This window comes from Balaenoptera physalus (genome assembly GCF_965194825.1).
Source record: "Balaenoptera physalus genome assembly, chromosome: 17".
Classification (NCBI taxonomy): Eukaryota; Metazoa; Chordata; class Mammalia; order Artiodactyla; family Balaenopteridae; genus Balaenoptera; species Balaenoptera physalus.
In genome coordinates this window covers 30,725,983-30,753,420 of record NC_138895.1, presented here as the reverse complement: position 1 = coordinate 30,753,420, position 27,438 = coordinate 30,725,983, and the positions used below count along the sequence as shown (strand labels likewise).

Below are 27,438 nucleotides of genomic sequence, written 5' to 3'. Positions count from 1 at the left end.
GGCATAAGTAAGGCCTCAAAATATTTCAAAAGTCACCTGCATTCTCACTTCCTAAACACAGTCAGCAGCAGTAAATAAGATAACCATGGATTACCAAAATAAACAGATGTTTAGAAATTCTATTTAAGGTTTTCTACATCTTTTCTCCTTACACATTTGAAAGAGCTGTTTCTAAGACACAAAACTGATGTGATGGATTTCTCTGTAAGAGAGACAGACAAGCAATTTTGTCAGGAATCTTAATTATTCTTAACTTAATCACCTTATTTCTCTTCTTGGTGCTCAGAAGAATGTAATTACTACATGTCAGAATCAGAAGGCAAGAAATAGTTTCTACCCACATTTGGATTTTTGAGGACAGCTTAAAAAAGAGCCCCTATTCTCTGATCATTCATTCATTTCTTTATTTAGCAAATAATTTTGTGCAATGATTAATTTTCAGGTATTATACTAAATGTTGGCATACAACAAAGAAAAAGACAAATATGTTCCTTGCCTTACACAACATAAAATCCAGTGGGGAAATCATATATTATAGGAAACTTATATCTGTGAAACTGCTATAAAACTGCTATAAAAGGTAGAGTAATAGAAAATGGAAAGTAATAGAGAGACATATCTAGTCTAGTTGGGTCAAAAATATTCCCCAGAAATGATAGCAATATAAACTGACACCTGAAGAATAAGTTGGGCAACGGGGAAAGGGAGGATATCAGTGTTGAAGGTATAAGGAATTGCATGTCCAAAGGTCCAGAGTCAAGTATTCAAGAAACACTGAAGGCCCAGAGGAATCAGATCAGAGAGGGCAATGAGGAAATTGGACACTAAATGAGGCCCAAGTGACAGGAAAGGCAAAATCCTAGGGGGCATTGTAAACTCTGTTAAGAATTTTAGACTGTGTCATAAGAAAAGGTAAAGTCATCCAAGGGCTTTCACCAAGAGTAATAACTACAAGGATTTACATTTTTGAAAGTTCACTCTGGCTATGCAGAGGAGGGTGGGTTAGAGTATTGTAAAACTAATGCACTGAGATCAGTTAGAAGGCTATTACAGCAGATTGTACAATGAACAATTCCATCTAGCAGGTCAAGTTTTAAAAATTAGTTTGGAATATATTTAGTGAGCTTAATAGGTCAAGGAAAAAGCAGTACAATTCCATGTCAAGAACACTCTTCCACGGGAGTAACATTGGTATCACCAGTAGTATCAATATCATAACTGGAGAGACTCCTTTTGTCAGGATGACTGATTGATAATGCCAGTTTAAAATTTTTCCAGTCCAAAATAATCTGTTATGTTTAGTGTCTTGAATTTGTGACTACGTTTCAGTAACTATCAAAATGCTAGCCAGAAAAAAATAATATATAAGAAATACTCTATCATTCCCCACTTTAGAAAATATTTTAGCATATTCTCTATCCTCATCTAATATTAGGAACAAGGAAATCTACAAACTTAAATTTTATTAGGTTAGTTCTAACTTTTCCATAATCAGAGGGAAAGTATATGCTTAGCAAAGCCACAAATAGTTATATGTATCAAATGGATGGATGGGCAGGTAGATACACAGACAATAGACATATAGATATACATATATAATATTTATATAGCTGTATTTCACTATCTATCTATAGATATATATTTATATATCTATATATCTGAAGTAGATGTATATAGATAGATATTGAAATTGATATTGAAATTTATATCTACATTTGTAATTGAAATCTATATATTCATTTACAAAATATATACATATATCTGTAGATAGCTGTTATATAAATGTTTTAATTTTAAAAAATAAAAAAAATGTTTGAAGACTGGTAATAAAAATGACAATATGGAGAAAATCTCTTAGGTTAGGCATTGAGTAAAAGAAACTCAAATGCATGATGTTGTCAATTATGTACTTCAATATTTGCTTTTTGGCAGAAAAAATTTGACACTGGGATTGATTTTTTAAACTGATGATAATTAATGTATTTCTATTTCTTTCTAGGATGCATAAAAAGGCTTGAGCTAAATTTAATACTTAGACATGGCAAGTAAGTTAGTCAAGGTGGTTATTAGGTCTTCTTTCTTAAACTTTGCTTGCTTGTTTCCATCGTAACAACCTTGTCATATGCATGCCTTTAGTAGAAGCCACACAAAACATTTCTGTAATATGACTTACAATATAAATTTCAATAATAAATTTGAAATAAGAATTTATTTAAATAAATTAAAAATAGGATAGGAATTCAAGATTAAATTTTAAATAGTAATCAAATTTATAGTAAATTTCAAATGAGAATATTGTATTGTGGTCCTTTGACTAAAATGAGATTTAATGGACAGATCTTATTTTTTTTGTTTTTTTTTTTTTCCAGCAGTGTTATACAATGGTTTTAGAAAAATTCCTCCTTGTTTTTTGTGGGAGTTTTTTGTTTTTTAATTTTGGAGAGGTTTGAAGTGGAAATGAATATAAGGTGATGGCTTGGACTATAGCATGAAATGAAGTGGATCAGGAAGTATTTTTGCTTCTTGATTAGATTGGGTAAAGAGAGAGAAAAAATTATTGTAAGACCACCAGTTTCCTGACATAAAATTATAAGTTGGCAGAATGTATTGAGATGGAGAATGCTTTAGAAGATGAAAGTTTGGTAGAATGAACAAGGGTTAAGTTTTAGATTTAGAAAGTAAGATATACCAAGTGAACACATCAAGTAGGTAATAAATTATAAATAAATCCAAATCATTACAGGAAAACAATTAAGTAAACAAATGTTTGTAGGCATCTGATGTACTAACAAGGACTAGATTTACCCTCCTACCTGAAACAACTAAAAAATAAAATATATAAAATAATGGTTTTATAGACATTGAGCATCAGACAAAGAAAAACAGTGATCCCTGGAAACAAGATACAAATGAAGATAAGAAGAGGGGGATATCACAGGCTTGGGGATCCTCCCTGGGGAGTGAGGGTTTCAAGCTACATATTAGGTAACCCAGCCCTATGGTCTGACACTGGGAAGATGAGCCCCCCTTAGCTGGTTTAAAAACCAGTGGGGTTACTGGAGGGCTCTAAGAAACTGAGACTCCACTCTTGAAGAGTTCAGGCACAAACTTGCTTACTCCCAGTAACAGCAAAGAAGCAGCAGTTTGAAAACTAGCTGGGGCTTTAACCAGATTTCCCAGACCACACCAGCCAGTCCCCCAGCCTGCACCAGGCTCCTGCTCCAGCCTCTCTTGCTCTGGTGCTGCTACCCACCAAGGCATATGCTGCCTTTGCCAATAAGAGTGTGCATACTTGGAGGGAAATGAGCTAGCTTAGACCTGCCTCTGACCAGGGTGGGGGAAACTACCACCCCAGGAGCACACATCCCTGCACAGACTTAGAAGGGAGCAAAACCAGCTAAGTAGCATGGCACCAACCCCTTTGGCCCCAGTCCAACCTGTAACAAATGCATGCACACCAGGGAGTGGGGGGGTAGTGAAAACAATACAGAATTGCAACCCCAAGTCCTCAAGCTCTGACCATGACCCCAACCAAGGCAGAGACTGCCATCACACTCTAGAGGGACAGAACTCCCTCAGGGATCTTGCTCCAGTCCCTTGTACACTGACCCTACTACCAGTAGGGTGGTGATGGCCATTGAGCATACAACAAGCCCCTGCTTGAACTTGGCTCTGGCTCTAACACCTTCAGCTCCATCCCTACCTCCCACCAAGTCAGTGGCTGCCAGCACACCCCAGGAGAAGATGCTGCCCATGCTCACTTCAGATCCACCTCTCCCACTAAAGCCACTGGGCACAAACAGACTATATAGGGATTCTCCTACACAGAACACACCTTCAAGACTGGGAAAGCTAACTGATTCACCTAAATTCATAGATAGAAAGTTAAAGAAAATGAGAAGACAGAGGAATATGTTTCAACTGAAAGAACAAGAAAAAAATGCTTGAAAAACAAAAACCCTGAAGAAGCAATTTACAGAGATAAGTAATTTACCTGACAAAGAGTTCAAAGCAATAGTAATAAGAAAGCTAATTGAATTTTGGAAAAGAATAGATAAACACAGTGAAAATTTTAACAGAGAACTGGAAAATATAAAAATGAACTAGTCAGAGCTGAAGAATAAAATAACTGAAATGAAAAGTATGCCAGATGGAGTTAATAGCAGATTAGGGGACACAGAACATGTAAGTGATCTGGAAGATAGAATAAGGGAAATTACCCAATCAGAACAGCAAAAAGAAAAGCAAATTGTTAAAAATGAGAATAGTTTGAGGGACTTCTGTGATAAAGTTAAGTGTACTAATATTCATATTATAGGGGATTCCAGAAGGAGAAGAGAGAGAAAAGGGTCAAAAATGTATTTGATTAAATTATGGCTGAAAACTTCCCAAACCTGAAGAAGGAAATAGATATCCAGGTATAGGAAATATAGAAAGTTCCAACAAGATAAACCCAAAGAGACCCACCCACACTAACACATATCATAATTAAAATGACAAAAGTTAAAGATAAAGAGAGAATTTAATGGCAGTAAGAAAAACAAAGTCACATACAAGGGAACCCACATAAGGTTATCAGCTGACTTTTCTGGAGAAATTTTGCAAGCCAGAAGAGAGTGGCATAATTTATTTAAAGTGCTGAAAGGAAAAAAACCTACAACCTAGGATCCAGTGAGGTTATCATTCAGAATTTAAGGAGAGATACAGAACTTATTAAGACAAGCAAAAACAAAAAGAGGTCAGAGGTCATCAATACTGAATAATCGTACAAGAAGTGTTTAGTGTCTTCTTTAAAAAAGAAAAGGCTGGGACTTCCCTGGTGGTCCCCTACATTGGAAGGTTAAGAACCCACCTTCCAATGTAGGGGACATGGGTTGGAACCCTGGTCGGGGAACTAAGATCCCACATGCCATGGGGCAACTAATCCAGTGTGCCACAACTACTGAGCCTGTGCACCACTACCAGAGAGGAGCCCATGCACTGCAACTAGAGAAGCCTGCATGCCGCATCAAAGAGCCCACATGTTGCAATGAAAGATCCCGCATGCAGCAAAGAGATCCTGAGTGCTGTAACTAAGACCCAATGCAGCCAAATAAATTAAAAGAAAGAAAGAAAGAAAAGGCTACAATGAGAAAGAAATTATAGGAAGGGAAAAATCCACTGATAAAGGCAAATATATAGTTAAAGCTGTGGGTCAACCACTTAAATAAACTAGTATAAAGGTTAAAAGACAAAAATTATAAAATCTACTATAACTACAATAAATAGTTGATAGACATGGAAATGTAAAATATGACATTGATAACACAAAATGGGAGAGATGCATAAGAAATGTAGAGCTTTTAGAATGCATTTGAACTAAACTGACTATCAGCTTGAAACAAGTAGATATAATTCTAGAGCAACATATATGATCTCCATGGTAACCACAAATCAAAACCTGCAATAGATACACATAAACTGAAGAGAAAGAAACACAAATATAACACTAAAAAAAAAATCATCAAACGACCGGGAAGTGACTAAATGAAGAAAAGAATGTGGAAGAACTACAAAATCAACTGAAAAACAAATAAAATGGCAATAATTCAAACCTATCACTTATCAATAATCACTTTAAACATCAATGGATTAACTGCTCCAATCAAAAGACATAAGGTGTCTGATTGAATTTTTAAAAATCTCCCTATGTGCTGCCTCTAAGAGACTCACTTCAGAGCTAAAGACACAGACTAAAAGTGAGAGGATGAAAAAAGATATTTCATGCAAATGGAAATGAAAAGAAAGCTGGGGTAGCAATATTCATATCGGACAAAGTAGACTTTAAAACAAAGTCAATAATAAAAAAATAAAGAAGGTAACTATATAATGATAAAGGGACCAATACAATAAGAGGATATAAGATTCATAAACATATATGCACCTAATATAGGAACACCTAATTATGTAAAGCAAATATTAACAGACATAAAGGAGAAATTGACAATAATACAATAATAGTAGGGGACTTTAACTTCCTAGTTACATTAATGGACAGGTCATCCAGACAGAAAATCAATAAGGAAACAGAGGCCTTAAATGGCACATTACATCAGTTGGACTTAATTAACACCTACAGGACATTACATCCAAAAACAGCATAAAACACATTCTTTTCAAGTACACATGGAACATTCTCCAGGATAGATCACATGCTAGGCCACAAAACAAATCTCAAAAAATTTAAGAGGATAGAAATTATATCAAGAATCTTTTCTGACCACAACAATATGAAAGTAGAAATCAATTACAGGATGAAAAATGGGAAAAACACAAATACATGGAGACTAAACAGCATGCTGCAAAATCTGGACATAGCTGTGTTAATCATTCTGCCCCCAGAATGACTCTTTAAAATAGGAATATAAAAACAATAACAAAACATCAAGGAGATAAGGGAGGATGTCATCAGTTAACAGATAAGAGGATCCATCACTTTTCTATGGGTGAGGGAAAAGTATATAGAAGTGTAGAGACAAATGAAGCAAAGTGGAGAAATACAAAGCCTAGATCAGTCATAGGAGAGGCAGCTGCATCAGAGGAGATGATCTGCATGCTTTGTAGAACTCAAAGAGACCCTAGAGATGTCTCTAGCAAATAAAATGAAGGAAAAAAATAGAAGTGGAGTAGCAAACAGAAGGGTTAGTTGAAGGTCATTATTTGGCAAATTACTTGCTAAACTAGAACGAAAACAGAAGGATGCATGTAACTGGTAAGAAGTCATAATTGAGACATCATATAACATAACATAACATATTTGGTGTAATTTTTAAGAAATATTTTCAGAACTGATGCCAAGTGGTAATTCAGTGATTGTTGTTAACCAAAATGCACAATATGTTTTCCAAAATACATGTTAAAAATGTATCTGTAGAATAAATTCATCATTATTTCTGAAAACAACCAACTTGTATTTAAAACACAGTAAATAAGTTGTTTTCCTTCACCCTATCTTTTCTAATATTTTTAGAAAATATTATAATCTGTGGGTTTTTAAAATTTCTACATGCATTTCCTGGCAGTCTCATGTTTGCCTTGATTTCTATTTGCAGGCAGTGACTCTGAGATGTAGGTTTTCACCTCTTCTCTCTCTCAACTATTTTATAGATTTCTCTGCTTAGCTGTCTTACTAATTAATCACAAAAAATAAATCATTCATGTCAACTCTAAATTGCTTACTTTGGAGCTATTTAAGCATGTTTTCTTTTTCTTCATATTCAGAGTAGAACTACATTTAATCTCTTCTTTAAAAGAGCAAAAATTAAATTTAGTCGATTTTTAAATCTCTTCAAAATAATTCTTTCTCTTGAAAACTATAATCCTAACATTTTAATAGTCTTCATACCAATATCTGATGCTTTAAAATGCAGTTTCCAAAGCAAATTCTATACATTCTTATTAACATCTTATGGTTTCAACTAACCCCAAATGTGATAAAATTATTTCTTCAATGTTTCCTACTTATTTAAACTCAATTATTCTATTGAAGCTTTTAATCCTTCTGCTTTATGGAAACTAATTATTCAGGGATTTAATTACTTTTCTAGAAATGTTCAAGACCTTGGTTCTAGTTATTTATTGCCATTGAACTGAATCTCCATCTTAGGTTCGGTGAAACACTAGTGCCTTCTGGGTATATTTTGAGGGTAGTGTCTAGAGAATATGACCACTTTTTATACTTCACTGTTATGAATATGATCCAATCCTTATCTTTCTTCTGGATTAATATAATATTTTTATAAATGTTCCCCCTATTTCACCCCTACTCCATACTGCAGACAGAAGAGTCCTTTGCAAATATGTCAGGTTTTGTCCTTGGATTCCACTAGGCTCCAAGTAAAAGTCCAAGTCTTTTACAATGAGCCAAGCTATCTCTTTAACCTCACCTTCTAAAGCCCCCACTTCTTCATAACCAGTGGTCTCTTTGGTACCCTTCAAACATGCCAAGTAAACTCCCACCTTAGGGTTTTTGCATTTCTTATTTCCTCTGCTTCAAAAGTTCTCTTTCAAGGTATCTATATTGTATACTACCTCACTTCATGTTTCTCCTCAAATGTCAGCTTCTTAGTAAAACTTTCTCTGAATACTTCTAGATACAATTGAATTATCCACCCCAGCTCCTACTAAGACCCATAACTCCCTAATTTTTGTTCATAACACTAATTACATTCCAATACCTCATGTATTTTCTTTTTTTGCTGTTGTTGATTATCTCCTATTAGAATATAAGCAAAGAAAGGCAAGGTTTGTATTAGGTTTTGTACTATGAACAGTGCTAAGATGCTCAATACATATTTGTGGAATAAATGAATTATTTCACCATTTTCTTAGGCTACTTCTGCCTGCTGATACATTCCCCAAATTGCTTTCAAGCTTCATGACTATCAATTTGCTTAAAGCAAGTGAATTTTACTTTAATATCTATCATTACCACATTATGTTACATATCTCTCTGTATACCTTCTACAACTACCCAAACATGCCATCTAAATCCAAACCTTTTATTTATTCAAATTATCCTCAGATCTGTCTTCTTTCTAGTATATTAGAAAACTCTGATCATTTTTTATAATACATGTAATTCTACTACAATATAAGGTTTTATAACTTCATTTACTATAACATGATCAATTAATTAAGGAATATGAATTGCATTTATCTCATAATTACTGGTTACAATGTGAATAAAATAGAAAGCCAGAACTTATGGGTAGTAATAAAACTTTGTGTTTTGTGTTTTTATAAAAATGTGTGATAAAAATGAGAACAATGCAGATTTGTTCAGTGATGTGGTAGGATTTAGAATTATGCAATTGTACTATAAAAAGCAAAAAAACAAAAAAACTCCAGTATTGGCATTCTTATGGAAAATAACACCATTATTTTGAGGATAAAATACTCTAAATCCCAATCTTTCTCTCCATTGGAACAATGATTTTATAAAATGATTTTCAACATTCTGAGGTTTCTTAGGAATAAAACTATCGTCATAGCAAGAGTCTATTCTTAGCAGAACTAGCCATACTATTACAATTGGGATCATGACAATTACTTCTTAAATATTCCCTTTTACATTATACTTTCACTTTATATCCTTTTACTGTTTCCTACTCTCTCCACAGGAAAAAAAAAATGATTACATATAATAATAAAAATAATTAACATCTGAATAGCATTTTGACATTTTCAAAACAGTTTTACTTATATTGCCTCATTTAATGTTAACAACAATGCTGTAAACTGATTTTTTTTCATTATTTAAAGAACGTGATGAGCCCCCGATTTCAAGATAATACTGATAGTGTCAGACACAACTTAAGCCTAGTTCTAGATATCATTTTTCCCTGTCGTGTCACTCTGCATAAGAATAGAGAAATAACATGTTTTTAAAATAATTTTATCCAAATGACTGTTGTTTATGGTTATTTTTATTTTTCATAATCTATGAAGACATCAATGATAAGGTGAATAAACAAATGATATCTGTTGTATCTTGTATTACAAATATTAAATTAAAACTGAAAATTCAGGACATATTCCTAGTAAGAATTATGAAAAAGTAAGTTTTAATCTGAATTAACAAACTGACATAATCCTTGACAGACTGCATTCAGTGCAAGCAGGATTTAATTACGGTTACTACTGGACTAGATATTCAAATAACTGAAGACTAAAGGAACATAATAAAGATATACAATCATATTTTCTGGATGAGTAAATCACAATATATTTATTTAGCACTGTCATGTGCAGCTATATTGGAAATGAAGCAAAAAGAAAAATATGCCCCCTGTATATATACTTACCAAAATAGCCCCCTATATTTTAAGCCTAGTGGAAAATATTAATAAAAAGCTCTATAACAAAAAATTGAGTACGTGTAAAGCCCTGCATTCCACAAACTGTTCACACACCATTGTCAACCTTCATAAATCCACCTAGCAGGGACCCGACCACCCAGTGGTTCAGAAACTGTGAGAAGATAGAAAACAACAGTACTTGTCATTGAACAAAAATGCAGTATCATAAAACAAACCAAGAAAACAAGTCTGTCTATTTAAAATTTTGATATTTTATCATAGATTTTTACATTAACTTTTATTTTTCAAAATACTTCATTAAAAATATTTTATCTTGTTTACTGAGATTTTTGGTACACGCCCTTCAATCTGGCACCTCATCTTAATCCCAGCCCTATCTCCAGGTACATTTATAAGTATCACTGAAAAAAGATGACTGAAAAGCTGTAACTATAGGTTGAAATAATCTACCTCAACAACAAAAAGTGCATGTTCTGTTACACCATAGCATATTAAGCTAATGAGTTCTTATGTCACACTTCTAAATCTAAATCTTAACTTCACAACTTAAGCAACGTCACAAGGATGATTACTGCAGCATAGTTTAGAGAAGATGTCTCTCAACTTGGAGATTATTGTTAGAAATACTATAGATACATTACAAAGAATTAACTCTATAACCATAAACCTGGCAACATTTCCATGATATAGTACGTAACTGAGAAAAACAATCCAAAGTATATCAGTATTATGCTAATATTGTAAAATTAATGATAATAAATCATTGTGATCATACACATATCTATACAACAATGTGTAACATTTTTAAAAGTTATATTTGAAGAGAAAAGGAGGAAGGAAAGGTGGAAATAAGTCAAATTTCTAAATGACATTTTAAAATAAATGTCCATACAGAGCATGCATGTTATGATTTCATTTATATAAGTGTAAATGTGTTTGAATATGGTATTGAAGAGATACTTGAAATGATGGTCACAAAAATGTTAACTGTGATGACATCAAAGTTGTGGGAATTAAGGTAAATGTTTTCCAAGTAAATGTTGAATATTTTCACAATTAATATATATTATTTCTATGACCAAAAATTTTAAATATTTTATAAGATCACATAGCAGCAACTGCATTTGAGTTTCAAAAATGAATTTGAGGTCTTTGTTCAGAATGACAGACTGAGCATGAGCTGTAATTCCCTTAGTATTAAAAAATAAACATTAAATGCATAATTATATACTCTGTTGAAAAAGGAAAATGTTTTGTGTGTGTGGTGAGGATGTAGAGCTCTTGACACTGGTTGTTCATGGGAAGCTTCTCTCAGGGAAGAATATTTAAGGGTAAACAGAAGTATGAGGAGGAGCCAGCCATATATTTTTGTGACAAGAATAGTTGGAAAAGAACTGTCCAAATAGAAATAAGCACATGTGCAAAGATCAGAAATCCTGAGGGAGAAAAGAGAAGCTGACCAGAGATTTGGATAGCCAGAGAACAATGAGAAGTCTGGACTTTGGGAAGAATGGGCAGGGCCAGATCCCCCAAGGTACCTGTGGACTTGCTAAGGAGTTTAGTTTTTTTGTTTGTTTGTTTGAGTTTAGATGCTATTAGAAGAGCAATGGTAAATCAGTAAGCCGATTTAACTGGAGAACAAATGAACTTCAGTTTGTGTTTTGAAAAGAGTATTCCAGCAGCTACGTAAATACCAGACTGGAAGGCAGAAGTAGTGGACGCTGAGAACCTACAAAGGAGGCTATCACAGTACCCAAGTGGGAAGTTATGGTGACTTGCTCAGAGATTGACGTCAGTGTGAAGGGAATGAAGCAGACAAAACCAAGGTATATTTTGGAGTTAACCCTGAAAAGACTTACTGATATTCAGGTGTAAAAGGGATAGAAAGTATTAAGTATAATGCCTAAGCTTGTCACTTCAATGAATCCTTGTCTGATTTATGGAGAGAGAAGGAAATGGAAAAGAAACAGCTTTAGAGTCATTGGGAATGAGGCAGGTGGGCAAAGGAAACTGAGAGTTCTATTTTGGGTATGGTAAGTAGAAGATGCCAAAAAGATGGCTCAGTACATGAATGTAGAGTTCAGAGAAAGGTCATGGTTTACTTGTTTTTGTAATCTCCCAATGGCTAAAAACTAATTTTGTTTTACAAGTTCATAACATTTTACTTGGAAATTTTACCTGTAGAAAGTTATATTTAGGAAATAAAAAAGTGGACATAAATTCATTTATAATAGTTTCGTCATACATGATAGCAAAGAAATTAGGTGAATGTGCATAAATAATAAACGATACTACAAAGAAAAGTCAGACAGGATTTGGTGACTTGTTAGATGGTGCTAAGGGCATTGTTTTATGATAAAGTTAGTATTACAAGCTAGAGCTGAAGAAAAATGTATTATAGAAGGCTCTTTGTACTTTTTCCTTCCTTCTGTTGTTTATACCTATGATAAACAATATATTTACATATTTTAATACCATGTTTCAGAAAAATATAAAAACTTTGTATAAAATTAAAACACATAAGGGTTTGTTCTTTTAAGTAGCATTTGGAAATGAATTTTTATAATACTATTTGCATAAAAATAACTTGAAATATAGAAATACTTCAAAATGACAAAAGTTAATTATCTTATTTTTTTATCCATTCATCCACCCTGTCTTTTTGATTGGAACATTTAGTCCATTTACATTTAAAGTAAATGTATAAAGTATATGTATATGTATAGCTGATTTGCTTTGTTATAAAGCAGAAACTAACAGACCATTGTAAAGCAATTATATCCCAATAAAGATGTTAAAAAAAATAAAAATAAAAATAAATAAAAGGTGACAACTGCAAAAATAATAAAAAATTTAAAAAATAAATGTTGATAGGTATGTAATTATTTACATTTTGTTACTTGTGTTCTGATTGTTTTTGTAGCTCTTCTCTGTTCCTTTCTGCTTCTCTTTTTATCTTCCCTTGTGATTTGATGACTTTCTTTAGTGTTATGTCTACATTTCTTTTTCTTTATTTTTTGTATATCTGTTATAGTTTTTTGTTTTGTGGTTACCATGAAGGTCATACATAACAACCTATGTATATAGCAATCTATTTTAAGTTGACAGTGACTTAAATTTGTGTGCATTCTCAAAGCAGCACATTTCTACTGCCCCTCCATCATTTAATGCTTTTGATGTCATATTTTACATCTTTTTATTTTGTGTGACTCAACTATTTTAGGGATAAATGATTTCACTGTACTTGTCTTTTAACCTTCATGCTAATTTTATAGATGTTTGATCCACTACCTTTACTGTATGTTTGCTTTTATCGTGAGATTTTTTTCTTTCATAAGTTTCTTGTTTCCAGCTATGGCCTTTTCTTTTCCATTTAAAGAAGTCCCTTTAAGGTCAATCCCCTCAGCTTCCACCACCATGAACCCTCTGCCAGCACTCCAGCACAACCTTGGGCCGGCAATCCTCTGTGGGAGAGGCAAAGCGGCCAGTGGCTGGATGGGTAGCTGACGGGGACAATGGGGACAGCAGTGGGGCAGCCTGTGGTCCTGCATACTAGAAAGTGACATCTCCATGGGGCCGGCCTGTAGTACCCACGCATTCTAAGGTGAACAGCAAATTCTGTGTTTATCAGAACACTTCCACTGCTGTACTGAGGGCACACGCATTTTCAGTGGGACTTGCAATTCCTGGAGAACTGCTTTTGGTAAAAAGCTGGCAACAATTTCTTTAATATCCATGTCTTAATTTTCTGTTTTGTTGTGTTTCAGAAGGACATCAAGAAACTATGAACAACTTTGGTAATGAACAGTTTGACTGCCATTTCCTGAATAAAGGCTTTACTGCAAGGACATTCTGGACCAAAAAAAAATTAATGAAATTTCTCGTTCTGATAATAAGACTGCCTTCTATGTTGTAGACCTGGGAGACATTCTAAAGAAATAACTGAGATTGTTAAAAGCTCTTCCTCTGGTCATCCCCTTTTATGCAGTCAAATGCAATGATAGCAGAACCACAGTGAAGACCTTAGCTTCCATCAGAACAGGATTTGACTGTGCCTGCATGACCGAAATACAATTGGTGCAGAGTCTCAGGGTGCCTCCAGAGACATGCGAATTCTTGTAAACAAGTGTCTCAGATTAAGTATGTTGCTGATAATGGAATCCAGATGATGACTTTTGATAGTGAAGTTGAGTTGATGAAAGTTGCCAGGACACATCCAAAGGCAAAGTTGGTTTTGTGTGTTGCCACTGATGATTCCAAAGCAGTCTGTCACCTCAGTGTGAAATTTGGCACCAGAGTCAAAATTAACAGGCTCCTTTTGGAATGGACAAAAGAGCTAAATATTGAGTTCATTGGTGTCAGCTTCCACATGGAAAATGTCTGTACTGATCCTGAGACTTTCATGCAAGCCGTCTCTGATGCCTGCTGTGTCTTTGACATGGTAGCTGAGGTTTATTTCCACATGTATTTGCTTGATGTTGGTGGTAGCTTTTCCGGATCTGAGGATGTTGTGTTTGAGCTGATTCCTTCAGGCATGCTGGTGGGTGGGGTTGGCTACAAAGCCCAGCCTCAACTACTGCTATTATGCTGGTGGGAGGGACTAGCCCCCAGCCAGCTGTCTATGAGACCTGGCTGTAACTGCTGCAGGTGTGCTGATAATGCAGGGCTGGGCACTGAATGACTGGCTGCAAGGCCTGATGACATCTGTCACAGGAACGCTGGTGTGGGGGGTTGGCCAGAGTGGGAGCTACTTTGGAGGGAGACCAGTGCTGGCAGAGGTTGCCCACCATGTAGAGCAAGGCTGGCTCCCTGGAGCAGGAGCCACTTTGAAGAGGCACTAGTCCTGACCAGGGTGGCCTGCCAGGTGGGGGGGGAGTCACTTAGGAGGAGCTGGCCAGGGTGGGTGGTTTGGGTGGGGGAGTCCTCAGGGGAATGCCGGGAAAGAGCACATGGTGTTAGGTTGATGAAGAGTGAGAGAAATGGTACCCACCAGCACCAGGCAAGCTAGGCAGAAGGACTGTTCCAAAAAAATGGAGCCTGCCAGCATTTTTGTCCATGGAGAAAGTCCCACCAGATCCCTGCCCTTCTGGCACACTCCCTAAAATTAGCAAATGAATCTCCTTCTTATATGACCTGGATGTTTTTTCAAGCTGTTGCCCCTGTGCTGGGACTTGGAGCAAGTAAGTTTGTGTATGAGCCCTTCAAGAGTAGAGTCTTGGCTTCCCACAACCCTCAGGCTCTCCCAAATATAAGCCCTATATTTTTCAAAGGCAGAAGTATGGGGGCTCATCTTCCAGTGCAAGTCTCCCCTGTTAGGGAGCCCAACATGGGGCTAGACGCCTTGCCCTTCGGGGGACTTCTGCAGGTCCTTAATTGTAGGAAATCTGTCCTGCTAGTCTTCAGGTTGTTCTCAGAGATAGTTGTTCTATATGTAGTTGTAGTTTCCGTAAGTTCTTGGGATAACGTGAGCTCAGGATCTTCCTACTCCACCATCTTGATCCAGACACTCTAGTATCCCATTTTTTTAATTTCTCTTTTTTATTACCAGTTAGGTTAACCTTTTTTATAACGTATTTATTAGCCCATGCATTTTTAATTGTGACCGTACTTGTGAATCAATGTTGATTTTTCTCTTTTTTTTAAACTTTTGATCCCCTTCACTCATTTCTCCTACCCCCACCTCTTGCCTCCAGCAAACACCAATCTGTTGTCTTTATCTATGAGCTTGGTTTTTTATTTTGTTTTGTTATTTTTTATTCCACATATAAGATAGATCAGATGGTATTTGTCTTTCTCTGTCTGACTTATTTCACTTAGCACACTACTCTCTTGAGCCCAAAGCATGGAGAAGAGTTCCCTTGTTGTTTGTGTTCGATGTATATATGGGTTTTTTTTTTTGACATATTAAAAATATAGGCACTCACTTTTATTTATAAGTGCTATTACGCCATTTGTTGGAATAAGGGTATCCTAGTGCAGTGCCTTGATCATAGGAGGCTCCATTAGCCAGAAGTAAGTGCATAAGTAATTTGGGAAGCAAAAATACAGAACTAAGAACCAGTGGCCTTGGCACAGCCATGATGCTTTGAAGAAATGGAGAAACTGCCTTGGGTTATTTGCAGAGGTACTCCTCAGATGTCATCAGAAACTGTTTCCATGAGAGCAACTTCCACACTATGACAGATGAAAAAGATAGTCACCCAGCAACACAACCTCAAAAGGCATGACAGAAATTTGTCACATACCCAAGAAGAAGGCAGACATAGAAGTGAGAAGTCCTTCAATTACCATCCTACTCCTGCCTCACAAAGCCACAAGGACAGAAGAGCCACAGCCAAGAGCCCTGCCACCCTCTGCACCATGCTGCATTTCATCAATTGAGACTGCTTTAATTTCACTTCCTGTAGAGATGAGAAGAATAATTTCTGAATCAGTACATATTTTTATTTCCTATGAAAATTTATAGAACTTATATGAGGGTTTTTTTTAAATGTACAGCTTTGGGACTAAACTAAAAAATATTCTTATGCTTCATTTAAATCAACAAAGGCCACTTGTGCTTATAAGATATAGTTTGAAAGATCATGAACTGGAAAGGATTTTGGCAAGTACGGATAAAACCTGATTCTATACTTATTTGGAATTCAGCACTAACCTTTCATAATCTAATGCAAATAAACATCTATTGAAATACAAGTAAAATGATACACTCAGTTTCTACTGTAAAACTTAGAGTTTGGCAGCTCGTTAACTACAAAGGAAAAAAGATTACTAGAAGCTTTTTAAATAATTGAAAGAAGTAATGGATGCCATAAGCCTCCTCAAATTGTGTAAAAGATTTATAGTTTGATCTGCCAAATGATAACTGGCAGACTATTAAACTGCGTGAAAAATGAGATATGTTATTTTCTGCATAATGTAACTTGCATAACAATGAAAAGTGTTTGTTAAGGAATGCTTCTGCTTTAGTTCTTGTTCACTCCCTTTAACTCCAGAAAGTGTGTTTAATGTAAACCCTTAGATTGATATTATGCTGACCATCTTCATGTAGTACTATGAGCTGTTTAGAATAAGCACTAGACTCAGAGTAAAAGGTATTTAAATACAGTACCAGAGTATTCATTACTTTGCTGTATGACTGCAGACAGCTCTGTCTTTGGACAGACCCCCAACTCTCCAATTTATCTTGATAACTAACATAACTTGCTATTGAGCATAAACTTCATTGGATAAAAAATCAAGCTCTCATTACAGTTTCCCATGATATCTTTGACAGCACCACACAGTGATGGTAATTTTGATATATAATATAATCCATTTTACCAAAAACATTTATTGAGGGTTCCACATGTGTTTACAGCCATTCTAAGAGCTTTACTCATTTAATCTTCTCATGAACCTAAAGACTAGATCCTATTATGAACCGCTCTTAGGAAAAGGGGAAATTGAGCCAGAGAGATGTTATGTAATTTATCTAAGGTCAAAGCTGCTAAAGTGTGGAGTCTATATTTTATGCCAGGCAGTTTGACTCAAGAGAGATCAAACCTAAGGCCAAATGGATAATGCTCTAGGCACACTCTGTTTACCTCTTGAGGATCAGACTCTGTCCTAAGCACTTTGCACACAATAGCTCATTACATTTAGTAATGAAAATAAAAACAAAAATAAAGAAATGGGACCTAATTAAACTTAAAAGCTTTTGCACAGCCAAGGAAACCATAAACAAGATGAAAAGACAACACTCAGAATGGGAGAAAATATTTGCCAGTGAAGCAACAGACAAAGGATTAATCTACAAAATATATAAACAGCTCATGGAGTTCAATATCAATAAAACAACCCAATCAAAAAATGGGCAGAAGACCTAAATAGACATCTCTCCAAGGAGGACATACATATGGCCAAGGGGCACAAGAAAGGATGTTCAACATCACTGATTATTAGAGAAATGCAAATCAAAACTACAATGAGGTATCACCTCACACCAGTCAGAATGGCCATCATCAAAAAATCTACAAACAGTAAATGCTGGAGAGGGTGTGGAGAAAAGGGAACCGTCTTGCACTGTTGGTGAGAATGTAAATTGATACAGCCTCTATGGAGAACAGTATGGAGGTTCCTTAAAAAACTAAAAATAGTACCATATGACCCAGCAATCCAATTACTAGGCATATACTCTGAGAAAACCATAATTCAAAAGGACACATGTACCCCAATATTCGTTGCAGCACTATGTACAATAGCCAGGACATGGAAACAACCTAAATGTCCATTGACAGATGAACAGATAAAGAAGATGTGGTACCTATATACAATGGAATATTACTCAGCCATAAAAAGGAATGAAATTGGGTCATTTGTAGAGATGTGGTTAGACCAAGAGTCTGTCATACAGAGTGAAGTAAGCCAGAAAGAGGAAAAACAAATATTGTATATTAACACATATATGTGGAATCTAGAAAAATGGTACAGATGAACATATTTGCAAGGCAGGAATAGAGACACAGACATAGAGAAAGGACATGTGGACACAGTGGGAGAGGAGAGGGTTGGACAAACTGGAAGACTAAGAATGATATATATACAGTACCATACGTAAAATAGGTAGCTAGTGGGAACATGCTATAAAGCACAGGAAGTTTAGCTCAGTGTTCTGTGACAACCTAGATGGGTGAGGTAGGGGGGTGGGAGGGAGGTCCAAGAGGAAGGGAATATATGTATACATATAGCTGACTCACTTCATTGTACAGCAGAAACTAACACAACATTGTAAAGCAATTATACTCCATTAAAGAAAAGTTAAAAAAAAAAACCTATTACACAGAATTAACTCAATTTTAGAATTTAAAAAACAAAAACATATCAGAAGTTTAGTAACTTGCTTATAGTCATATTATGCAATAATTAGTGAATCCTGAATCCATCTGCCTGATTCAAAAGCCCGTGCTACTGACAAGGAGAATGTATGGCCAGCTTCAGTTTACTCCAACTTTATGAGTTGTATTAAATAGAGAAATCACAGCTATTTACCCAAGTCAAACTTTTTTTTTCTTTTTCTTTTTTGTGGATTTCAAAAATCAAATAGACTGCACAGTAAAAGGAAAAATAGACAAATGTGCTAGGAATGAAAATATATCAGTTATACAGACTCCAAAATTACAACCAAACCCTCAGGGTGTTGAAATCCCTCTGACCTGCCTGAGCTTGGTTAAGAGGAAGACTGGCACTGGGAGTCCATTCAAGCCTCCAGGCAAAGCTCCCTGTGTATAGGCACTTCAAAAAGGAGATGGGGAAGGACAAGAGAAGAACATCAATATATTTTTTTTTTTTTTATGTCAGCCAAAGCACTCTCTACTGCATGCTGCAGAATGCAAAAGAAATCAACTGTATCTCTATATGTAGTCAGTTATCAATGATTCCAGGTAACAGTGCAGCCATAATGTGGGGTACCAATGTATCTCTTAACTTTGACCAAGATGGTCACCTTATCACTGTTACTTTTGGCCTGCATTCTGCAATTACAGCTGACATCAAGTCACCAACTGGTGTTAAGGGTTTTCTTCCATGTTGTTTCCCACTAGGTAAGCTCCATATTTATTTTTCTATTTTCAGATTTTTCGGAATGTATATATATGTACACAGAAAAGAATTATTTTTGCATAAATTATTCAAAGCCAGCCAGACAGAGCAATAATAAAAAAGCTGATTAGAAAAGAAATACTATTGTTAATCAACTTTAAAGCTCAGAAATCAAATGATACATAAACAATTGCTGATAACTCTGCAACATTAACTTGCCTTTTGGAGTGGATTGATTTTTAAGATAATGTTCATCTGCTGGTACATCTGCCATTAAAACTCATGGATACAGAGGCTTTCTCTAAGCTTTACTATCCAAATAACTCCCCCTATGCAAGGGGCCACAAACTCATTTAGCTCTGTACCTTAGACTTCAAAGTAAGTGATTTTCATCAAATTCTAGATCTTGGACCACTTCCTTCCCCCAAATGCATGTAGAAAATAAGTATATTCTTCCTTTTTTTACTTACTTCCTGACTAGAATTCTAGCAGGGAACTGCGTTTCTGACTCATAATTGCTATAGCAGTATGCTTCTGAATTTGACCTTTGATAGAGAAACAAAAAGAGAATGACAGCACCATGATTTTCTATTCTTTATTCCCATAACAGACTGAAAAACCCCAACCCTGATTAAAATTAAATTTGTCAAAAGGCATTACACAGCAACATTCTTTGAATATATATACCCCTGCAAAAAATAATTTCAAAAGCAAACCACAAAGACATATCTATGTGTCTGATTTCAAGTGTATTTTATCAGATACATTTAAACTATCATGAGAATAATTATGAAGCAAACAAATTATTAGTTGCAAAACAAGTGGAAACTCTTCAGTTTCATTTGTAAAATAATGGTAATATTATTCACCTTAAAGAGCTATCATGAGGATTAAATGAGACCATGTGGGCAAAGTATTTAACATAGTGCTGGTACACACTGGGCACATAACAAGTGTTAAGTATTGATACTGAGTAGGACTGTTACCCACACGGTCTCCTTAAGAGTGATTGACACTATGACTCCAAGTACCACTAAATATGAACAGCTTCCACGTGTGCATTTCTAGACTATAAATGTCTCTGAACTTCAGAAAAATATATATGTAACAACTGTACATCTCTACTTGGATGTTTCTAAAGCATGCGCAGCTCAGTGTGCTGGAAATAGAGTTTTACATTTTCATCAAACCAAATATAATTCACCTCCATTCAAAAATCTGTGAGTTGTCCTAGATTTTCTCTCTTTTACATCACACACATAATGTCTCCTGTTGATTGAACTTTCTAAGTATATTCCATGTCTATATCTCCTTATCCATATTACCACTGCCATTGGTGTAGTTCAAGATCTGATCATTTCTTGCCTGGATTCCTGCCATCCTTTTTAATTGGTTTTTCAGCTTCCATGTGTGCCCCCTTCAGCATATCTTCTACACTGCCACTAAAGCTGCCAAATGCAAATCTGACCATGTTACTCACTGGTAAAATACTTCAGTGACTCCCAATTACCTACAGAATAGAGATCAAATTCTTTAATGTCTGGATCTCTTGGAAGACAATAAATATCACCTTCTTACCTGCCAAATTGGAAAGATAATAAGAAATAAAATACAAGAATGAGAAATAGGTAACTAAAACACCTCCTTTATTACTGATGAAGCTATGATGAATATATAGTTTATACTAGCAGTCAAGTGTGTCTCTTAACCTTGAATCCTATAATCAGAAAATTTACCCTCCCAGCCCCAGGCAGAGCTAAACTAGAGCAAGTCTTCCCACCCTGGAGAAGGTGCTCCCTGCTGGCAGTACACTTCAAGAGGAACAATGGTTTCCCCTAGGAGTTTTACAGTTTCAGGTCTTATGTTTAAGTCTTTAATCCATTTTGAGTTGATTTTTGTGTATGGTTTAATATAAGTATACAATTTCATTCTTTTGGATGTGGATATCCAGTTGTCCCAACAATATATGTTGAAGAGACTATCCTTTGAGTATTCTTGGTTCCCTTGTTGACTGGTGATGTACACCTGAGTTTATTTTTGGGCTCTCTATTCTGTTGCATTGGTCTATATGTCTGTCTTTATGCCAGATATTAGTCTGGCAATGACTTCTTGGATATGACACCAAAAGCATAGGCAACAAAAACAAAAAATAGATTAGTGGGACTGCATCAAATCAAAAAGCTTCTACAAAGCAAAGAATGATGAACACAATAAAAAGGCAACCTATGGAATGGGAGAAAATATTTGCAAACTATATACCTGAGAAAAGGTTAATAACCAAAACACACGAGGAACCCCTCCAACTTAATAGTAAAAAAATAAATGACACAATTTTTAAAAATGGGCAGAGGACTTGAATAGACATTTCTCAAAGAAGATATACAAATGGTCAACAGTCACATGAAAAGATACTCAACATGACTAATCATCAGAGAAATGTAAATCAAAACCACAATGAGATATCACCTCACACTTGTTAGGATGGCTGTTACCAACAAAACAAAACAAAACAAAACAACAAAAAAAGAAATGACAGGTGTTGATGAGGATGTAGAGAAATTGTGCACTGTTGGTGGAAATTTAAATGGTGCAGTCACTATGGAAAACAGTATGGAGTTTCCCCAAAAGATTAAAAATAGTAATACCATATGATCCAGCAATCCTAATTATGGATATTTATCCAAAACAAATGAAATAACTGTCTCAAAGAGATATCTGCATTCCCATGGTCCCAGAATTATTCACAGTAGCCAAGATGTGGAAGCAACTTATTATCCATCAATGGGTGAATGGATAAAGAAAATGTAGTATACATATCAAATGAAAATATGTAGTATACATATTAGCCCTGAAAAAAGGAAGAAAATACTGCCATATTTGGCAATATGGATTAATCTTGAGGACATTATGCTAAGTGAAATAAACCACTCATTGAAGGATATACTGCATGATACCACTTATATGAGTTATCTAAAATAGTCAAACACATAAAAACAGAGAGTAGAATGGTGGTTTCTCGGGGCTGAGGGGAGGGGGAAATGGGGAGTTGCTTTTCAATAGGTATAAAATTTCAGTTATGCAAGATAATTAGCTTTTAGATATCTGCTGTATAGCATTGATTCTATAGTTGACAATACTGTGTTTTGCACTTAAAATTTGTAAAGAAAATAGATCTTTACCACAGTGAAAAAATCTTATGACAGTGAAAAAAAATTAAGTTTAAAAAGAGGAGGAATGGTGAAGATATGCCAATACTTCCATTTAAATATATCTAAATTTACCTCTCAAAGAGGTGGTTCCACACAACCTCCTTAGAGTAGAGTGAGTTAGTAAGGCTGGGTATGTCACCCGGTGGAGCTCCTGTCACTTGGAAGAAAAATCAGGTATGCTCTTCCCTAACAAGGAGTCTGGCAGACCAAGGCCTTTGTGATCTGACCTCTAGCAGCTACTCCTATAGCCTCATCCTCTGACACTCCCTGTCACTCAGTGTAAGTTCTGCTATCAATTTCAAAGTGTGTTTCATAGATTGATAAAAGGTTATAAACCAAAAAAAAAAAAAAAAAGGATGGTAATAGAGGAAATTCTGTGATCAAGCAATTTTGCAAAGTGCTGGATCAGATAAAGAGCTTTCTTCACTGTAGGTATTTTCAGATCTTTTAATATGCTAATGGGTATTGTGACTTTCCAGGAAGGGGATAGACAATACACGTGTTACCAGATCATCTTACAGGATGTTTTCTGAGGCGTACTTTGGAAAATGCTACTGTAGTAAAAACATTCCACTCACAGTTCTGAATATATCTTGTTCTCTCATGTCTCTAAACCACTGGACATGATGTCCCCACTGCTTCCCGTCCTTAACCAACTCCCCACAGCTCTTTAAGACTAGATCCAAGAATCACCTCTTTAACCTTTTTCAGTCCTGAGACTTTCCTCCTTATTTTCCTACTTCTGTATTTCTTTAGAGATTCAGACTCTTACAATCATATGAATTTTCACTTTGTATTACTGTTGGTTTCATTTGATTTTCCATCTTACCAAATTGAAGATACTAGAGTTTAGAAAATATTTTATCTTTGTATCTTAAAATGTTAGGCATTTGCTAAATCATTGTAGAAAGAAGAATGCATTCGGACTTGGGTGTCAGTTCTAATTTAACATGATGCTCTGTGCCTGCTACCTGCTTGGCTCACAACCCTTGTCTCAACCCCCTGCCCAGTACCAAATTCCAGTCATCCTGAACTTAATTCCGCTCAGCCCTGTTTCTTTTCTCTCTGGCTTTCCCATATACTGTTCTCTCTTTCTGGAACCCCCTAAAGCTTCTGTCCACTGAACCCCTTATTTATTTTTCATGCATTTTAGTCCTTCTAAGAGCTCCCGTAATGAGATAAGATGACCTTGTACGGGTCTCAAAGTCCAGTTTATCTATCTCCAACATATGTCATTGCAATTGGTTATTTAATTGTATATTCTATGTAAATGCAGGGACCATGTCTATCTTGCTCACTAATATGTCTCCATTGCTTAGCACAGTATCTGATACATTGTAGGTGAGTAACAACTAGTCATTAAATGAATGAACAATTAGTTATGCTTCTCACCCAGGCTCCAGACAATAGTCTGAAATTTTATGACATTTATTTAATCAATGTCCCACTACACTGTCTGTTTTTAGGTAAGGTGATAGGTGCATATTTTACTTTTACTTTTCTTGTTTCTTATTCCCAATGCTTCTGTCTATAATTTGTCACCTGTATGCTGGGACATGACTTACAAATCAGTCCCTACTTCTTCCATGTCATGCCGCAGTCTTTCTCTACAAATTATAGCTTAAAGTTTCCTCAGGTTAACTAGAGCATACAAAAGGCTGAGAAACTCTGCAATGGCTTGTTTCCATTGACATTAAAATAGTAGGTCACACTATATCCAGAAAATCCATGTGGAAATGGCAGTCTGATATATTTCTTCAGAGAGCAAAACAATTACAGACAAGCAATTTTCTTTCCCAAGGGACTAGTAAAATGCTTTGTCCATGTCATCTTCCAATATTTTATGTTGTGGTGAGTGACTACACCTTTTCTATCCAATTAGACAGACCTTCAACAAGCTGAATAGTAAATAGCTAACCAGTCAAGTTAGAAACATATGTGAGCATATAACCCTGAACCACTGTTTTTCAAAATTGACCACATACAGGAAAGCTATGGAATACCCTCCTCAACAAATGTGAAGGAAATCCTATTAATATATTTATTATCCGTTCATCTAGTGTTTATTGGAAATTGTTTTGATATTATTTTAAATAAGGAACATGGTTAGGTTAAAAACCTTAAAGGGGGCAAAACTAATAGGACACAGTTTCCTGAAACCACAACGGTTCCCACAAAGTAAAAATATACTGCTTTATTTAAACTTGAGACCTTATTTTTTATTATTTTCTCCTGTAACATACGTTTATTAATGAAAATTTGTGAAATAAAATTCATCTGAAAACCCACTATAGAAATGTTAGAACCATGTGGGGCTGGAATTATGTGTACGTATTTGGAATACATAGCGAATAGGCGATTTAGTATGGAGGGTGGTTGAGGGTTATCAACCTGGAGCCTTCTTGACAAGGAATATAGGATTAGTTCTATACAAAATAGTGAATTAAGTGAACTTTTGGTTATCCTAATTTCCAAAATGTCTCCTTAGCCTTCTTCTTTAGCTAAGCCTTAATAATTCCTTCCTTCTGTAATTACACTTATATCTCCACCCACCCATGCCATGGTCAACTCCAGATTCTCCCCACATCGATTCACCCTGCATATAACTCACAGATTTTCTTTTTCAAAATAAATGTGATGGTGTCAGTCTTCACATTAAACACATTTAAATCTGCTATTGTCAACTCTTTGATATACGTACTAGGTCTTTGATATTCTAACCTTGACTTCTCTAACCTAATTTTTCAGGGTTTAAATAAGACAAAGAAAATGAACTCACTGAAGCTTTAGAAATAGTTATTGTAATAATAACTATTATTATAATGATGAAGATGTTAGATAAATCTTTAAATTTTTTTAAAAATTCCAATTATTAAAGTGAAAATAATATGACCTTGGATGAAAATTTACAACGTACAAAAAGATATACAGAATATGACCCACACTCTCCCAACCAAAGTAAACCACTATTAATATGTTGTAATACAGCTTTCCACAATCTATTTTTCATACGTACTTATGTAGTCTAAATTAACAAAGGTATTTAATTTAAAAGGGGCAGAAAAACATTTATGATAATTGAAACAATGAGAGTGTATGGGGCACAGAAATATATATGAAAAGTACATGATAAACAGTAATTTGTGTATTTCCCCACCTCATAGTGGTTCCCTCATACTTGGTAATTACCTAGGGAATGTATTCAATATAAGCATCCTCCAATGTGGCTAGGGGACCATGCATTGGGCATATGTGACTGTGGTATGTAGAGACTGTATATTTCCTTTCCTTGATTTTAATTTTCTTTATGGCACTTAACACCATTACGATGGTCTCAATGTTTGTGTCCCCCCAAATTTCACATGTTGGAGTTCTAAATCCCAATGTGATGGTGTCAGAGATGAGGCCTTTGGGAGGTGCTTAAGTCATGAGGATGGAGCCATACTACACTTTTTTCGCAGCTTTATTGAAGTATGATTAATAATAAAAATTGCATATATTTAAGGTGTACAGTAGGATGTTTGGATATATGTATATAAGGTGAAATCATTTCCTCAGTCAAGCTAATTAAAATCTCCATTACCTCACATAGTTACCATATTTTTGTGTACATTGTGAGAAAACTTGAGATCTACCTCTTAGTAAATTTGAAATATGTGATAAACTATTAACTATAGTCACCATGCTATACTTTGGGCCCCCAAGAACATGCTTATCTTATAACTAAAATTTTGTACCCTCTGACCAACATCTCATTTCCACCACCAGCCCAGCCCCCGACCCCTGATAAACACCATTCTCTGTTATGAGTTCAACTATTTTAGATTCCACACATAAGGGAGATAATGCAGTATTTATCTTTCTGTGTTTGGCCATCTCACTTAGCCTAATGTTCACCAAGTTCATCCATGTTGTCACATATGGCAGGATTTTTCTATTTTTTAAGACTGAATAATATTCTATTCGGTATATATACTACATTTTCTTTATACTCACCTGTTGATGGATGCTTTGGTTGTTTCCATATCTTGGCTATTATGAATAATGCTGGAAAGAATGTGGGAGTTTCAGATATCTCTTTAAGATACTTGTTTTATTTCCTATGGATATATACCCAGCATGGGATTGCTGGATCATACTGTAGTTCTATTTTAATTTTTGAGGAACTTCCATACTGTTTTCCATAAAGGTTGTACAAGTTTACATTCCTACCAACAGTGTCCAATGGTTCCTTTTTCTCTATGTCTTCATCAAACATTTTGTTTTGTTTCGTTTTGTTTTTAAATGAAAGTCATCCTAACAGGAACGAGGTAACATCTCATTGTAGTTTTGATTTGAATTTCCCTGGCGATTAGTGATGTTAAACATATTTCATATACCTGCTGGCCATTTGTATCTCTTCTGTGGAAAAAATGTCAGTTCAGGTTCTTTGCACATTTCTTTTCTGGGTATTTTTTTATATTGAGTTTTATGATATATCAGATATTACATATATATATATATATATATATATATATATATATATATACACACATATATACACACATATATATATGGTATTAACCCCTTATTAGATATATGGTTTGAAAATATTTTCTTCCATTCCATAAGTTGCCTTTTCCTTTTGTTGATTGTTTCCTTTGCTGTGCAGAAACTTTTTAGTTTGATGTAGTCCCATTTCTCTATTTTTCTTTTGTTCCTTGTGCTTTTTGGTGTCATATCCAAAAAATCGTTCCCAAGACCATACAAAGCAGCATTTCTACTATGCCTTTTTATAGGAGTTTTATAGT

General features: G+C 35.2%; 1 pseudogene across 1 annotated transcript; it reads left to right on the top strand.

The window, feature by feature from the left end:
- The first annotated feature begins 11,146 nt into the window (after positions 1–11,146).
- On the top strand, positions 11,147–25,503 carry LOC309647066 (ornithine decarboxylase pseudogene; annotated as a pseudogene). Its single transcript has one exon. The product of its transcript is annotated as an ornithine decarboxylase pseudogene (transcript).
- Positions 25,504–27,438: the final 1,935 nt, after the last annotated feature.